At 34.8% G+C, this 4881-nt stretch overlaps 1 long non-coding RNA gene across 1 annotated transcript; it reads left to right on the top strand.

The window, feature by feature from the left end:
• Positions 1-481: 481 nt before the first annotated feature.
• Positions 482-2576, top strand: LOC110897183. The gene is made up of 4 exons (XR_002568516.2): positions 482-720; positions 1384-1527; positions 1610-1750; positions 2170-2576. It is a non-coding gene; the product is annotated as an uncharacterized LOC110897183 (long non-coding RNA).
• Positions 2577-4881: the final 2305 nt, after the last annotated feature.

Genomic DNA, 4881 nt, shown 5'->3' with positions numbered 1-4881 from the left:
TCTTGTGCAATGCTCTAACTGCAATTACCATTTTTGTAGATATGCATTCATTCATTATTGGAAGTTATGTCATCTTGACTGTACTTGCTGGTGTAAGATATTCAGTTGGTCAAATTTAAACAAGGAGAGCTACAATTTTATTAGGTCAAATATTGAAATGGTGTTCCATTGTTGTGAAAGGTTTTGAATTATTCTCTAAGTGGATAAGGCCAAATTTCCAGTTAGAGATGGTTCAGGAGTTGAGTTCGAAGTTCCATATGCAAATATCCGGTTTGCAAGCCTAAACGAGTTTATTGTTTATTTAGGTTTTCTTTAATATATTACATATATATTTAAATAATGATAGTTAATATTTATTATATTATATAAAATAACTAAATTTTTTATAAACTAATTATTATAACTAATAAAAATTAATTAATTAATAAAAAACGAGTTGAGCCCGTGCCAAGCTCAAGCTTCAAAAACTACCTACGAGCCCGAGCTTGTGTTATAGAAGCAAAGCTCGAATCAAGCCCATATCGGGCTTAGGCTCGGCTCGTTTACGCTCCTAGTTATATTTTTATTAGATCCTACTTGAAAATAACAATCAATCTTATTATCGTTTGGAAGGTTTAGAAGCTAGCTTAGCATCAGTTTTGGAATTAATGGAATTTGGAATTAATGGAATTTTGGCAAGGCGCATGGTTCTGAAGCTACCGTAATGGAGGAGTTTTTTTGGTATGTTAGTGATTGGTATTGCACTATTTCTTCATGTTGATTGTTTGCTAGCTTAAACTTCTTAGTCCATAAGCTTTTTATAACACAGTAATGGTTTCAATCTTTGATCTCACACTCCCTTACAAATTTCAAACTAGCTATAGCTGTTACTTTGTCTATGAGTATCTAAGTATGAGTTGAAATGACAATTAGGGAGATGCATCTCGTAACTACATTTGTAGCAGCCAATTCAATTTGGGTTTATAATCGAGCCGAGTCGAGCCAAGCCAGGCTAAGCTTGAGCTCAAACTTAAATGAGCCAGCTCGTCTTGGCTTGATATTTTTTTTCGAGCTGAAAAGTCGAACTCGAGCTCGGCTCGTAAAAAAATCGAGCCCAATCGAGCCGGCTCTTTAATTTTTATTTTTTAAATAATTATTTTTACAAATATTGGTAACATAGAATACAAAAACAAAAAATCTAACACACAATTCATAAAAAAATATAAACATATTTTATAGGGGTTCTTCCTTAAACATGGTATATGGGTTAAATGTTGATATGATGAAGATAATTGGAGTTTTAAATCTCATTGCTTGTTTGATTATGTCATTAGAAAGAATGCTTTTAGTGCTTGTTTATATAATATTAGTATGTTGACAGAAGGATAACCCGTATCATGACAGGTCGATGGCGAAGACAGGGCGGATCTGTGGCGGCATCTTCGAGTGTTGTACCCCTACCTACAGAACAAAAGACACAAGGTGCCCGGTGAGGAGGCGTGAGCTACGGTTCTGACAAGACTCTAGTTAACTCCGGCAATAATTCTCGTAAGCCTTGATTCAGTTGCATGTTCTTTTTCAGTTAGATGGGTCTAAGTTGTGCACGCTTAAGCTATTTTCGGTGTTACAGGACTCCGGTGAATCTCCGGCGACTTCTCCTGTTAACGATCTGGGTCAGCATGTTATTTAACCTTAAAGATCGATGGATGGCCCATATCATCACAGGTGGATGGCGAAGGCGGTTGCTGCCACCTGTTTGGCTAATAAGTTGGTACTTTTCAATCTCTTTCTTTAGTAAAAATCTTGTCTTGATTCAAGAACTGATATGGGTATTTGAGTCTGGTGTTTGTTTGATAGATCTTGATTAGTTAATCACATAAAAATTGAGTCTTTATGTAGTGGGTTCTTCCTCATATTTACACGGCAACCAACATAATTTGGGTGCCCTGTTAAGTAGTTTTAATACGAGTGATCTTAATGAAAACGTTGAATACTTGACTGTTCTTGTACTCATTGATGACACATTTATTATTGATAAAAAAGGTACCACAAAGTGCTTGTGGGTCAATTTGCATGGCCTGACACGCCTGACGTGTTACTAACTTGCTACCTTTAAATCACACACATACATATTCTTTCTTCTGTTACTCTTACTACTGTTTTGGTTTCTTCTTTGTTTTCCTATTTCAGCAAGTGTGAGTTTATGGGTCAGGGTCATACTGCTCATCGTCTAACTTGCAACACTTTTATATTAGTATGATGATGATAATTGGAGGTGATGGTTTCGTTGATGGGCTAAGAGACATTAGAACTGGCTACGAGTTACAGTTTACTCACTAGTACAGTAACAATGTCGCCACCAGCCCACGGATGAAAATTTGCAATACTTTCAAATCCAAAAGTAGTTTACTCACTAGTACAGTAACAAGGTCGCCACCAGCCTTGAAGAAAACAACCTAGAAATAGCTATTAGTTTTAGTGTACATTTGTTTCTCTTTGTAACTCTTGTAGATAAATTTTGCTTAGAAGTTTATGTCTTCTATTAGTATTTAAATTGAAAACTTATGTATGGTTTTTTGGTTTGTTTTATAAATTGTCTCATGTTCACTGCAGCTTTTATTGTACAAAAAGTTGAAAATAAAATGGGTAATTACATGAAAATGGCCACATGAAACACTAATAAATATGTGTGACTAGAGATTAGACAATAGCCTCACTTAAAATTACAAAATTTCGTATGGCTATAAATAACTATTAGCCACGCCATAGTTACTTTGTTTTTTGTTGTGTGGCGGAGTGATACCAAACGTGATGGGAAAAGAAAATTATGTGTGACTAAAGATTAGACAATCGCCACACTTAAAATTACAAAATTTCGTGTGGCTATAAATAACCATTAGCCACGTTATAGTTACTTTGTTTATACTGTGTGACGGGTACCAAACGTCATGGGAAAAGAAAATTATCTGTGACCAAATGTTAAACAATAGCCACACTTCAAATTACAAAATTTCTTGTGGCTATAAATAAGCACTAGCCACGCCATAGTTACTTTGTTTTTTGTTGTGTGACAGAATGATACCAAACGTCATGGGAAAATAAAAGTATATGTGACCAAAGGTTAGACAATAGCCGCACTTAAAATTTCAAAATTTAATGTGGCTATACATACCCATTAGCCACACTTTCGTTACTTTGTTTTTTATTTGTGTGACAGAATGACAACAGATGTCATAGGAAAAACAAATATGTGTGACCAAATATTAGACAATAGCCACACCATCATCAGTTTGTTTTTATTGTGTGACGAGGTGATAACAAATGCCATAGAAAAAACAAATATGTGTGACCAAAAGTTTGACAATAGCCACACTCAAAATTGCAAAAGTGTTTTGTGTCTCTACTAAAAGTTTTTAGCCACACTTACAATAAATTCATGTGACTATATATTAGAATCGATCACACTTACAGTAAATTCATGTGGCCGTTTGGTACCTTTTCGCTACACTTTATTTTAATTGATGTGGCTAAAATAGACTTTTTAGTAAATATCTGTGACTATTTAATAGAAATAGTCACACTTGAATTAAATTCATGTGGCCGTTGCAACCCTTTTGCCACACTTAATGGAGGAAATGCTAGATCTTAATAAAAAATGTTGGCCCTTTAGCCACACTTTTAAGTTCTATGACCACTAAAAAGTGTGTGTGGCCGTATGATACTTACGATGACTCGAGCTTTGGTCACACTTGACATGAAAAAAATATGTGTGGCGAAATGCATATAGTCACACTTTTTTTGTGTGGCTGTATCCCTATTTTGGCGTAGTGTTATTAGAAAAACGTGGAGGAATAACGGGTTTCTTGTAGTAAGCTTTATCGTTTTCAAAATTCATTTGTCTTTTTGTTTGGTTCAAACTCTTCACTTCTGTCAACTCAACTTCGACCAATTTGTAAACATTTTTCAATTTGTTGACATTTACATTCTCAATCGGAAACTCAGAATCCGAAAACAACCTATCTGAACCCAACATCTTGTACATGACAAGATTTGGTTCTTCATTTAAGTTGTTCTGGGACTTTTGTTTCGGAATATATTTATCCAAGAAACATCCATCATCTTCATTTGAATTAGACTCTAAAACACTTTCTGCCATGCTTTTGACAATATCAGTCTGAACACTATCATCAGATGATGATGATGAGAATGTAACATCAATCCTGGAAGTTTTATTTCATCTAAATCTTCATCATCATTAACCAGTCCGGACTTTTTCTTTGAGAAATTGTTTAAAACAGGTGGTGGAACTTGATGATATCCCACTCCAGTTCCGTCCGAAAATACATCTTCGCCAGCTTTGTTTTTCCCGATAGGTTTGGGAACAATGTGCTGTAGAACAAAGCTTGCGGAGTTGTAACTGGTTAATTTTAATTGGATGCGTTCGTTTTCGACTTTTGCTTCTTGGAATTGAAGTTTCAGATTAGCAATTTCATCCAATTGTTTATTTATTAACTCTTCTTTCACCCTTAACACACCCGACAGTTGAACATTTTCTTTTGTTGTTTTCCCATTTCGATCATCCAAATCTTTAACCGTTCGCTTAAGCTTCTCAAAATTTTCAGTGATGTGACGATTTTCAAGAATGAGTTTTTCATTTTCTTTCTTAGTTCTTTCTATGTCACTTTTATCACTTTCAATTTTTTTAGTTAACTGTTTTGCACGATCGTTTGAAGCTTTTAGCAACTTATTCCGGTTTAAGATTTGGTTTTCAACCTCTCTGACACTTTTGTCGGATCTTCAACCTTTTTGTTGTTGAGATAAGCGATAGTACTACAATCTTTGCAATTTTTCATGCAATTCTTGCAGTCACTTTCGCTTTTGTCTTTCTTACCTGACACTTCA

The sequence above is a fragment of the Helianthus annuus genome, chromosome 12, assembly GCF_002127325.2.
Source record: "Helianthus annuus cultivar XRQ/B chromosome 12, HanXRQr2.0-SUNRISE, whole genome shotgun sequence".
NCBI lineage: Eukaryota > Viridiplantae > Streptophyta > Magnoliopsida > Asterales > Asteraceae > Helianthus > Helianthus annuus.
Note: the sequence above shows the minus strand (reverse complement) of the source record. Positions and strands in the feature narration are given on the sequence as shown.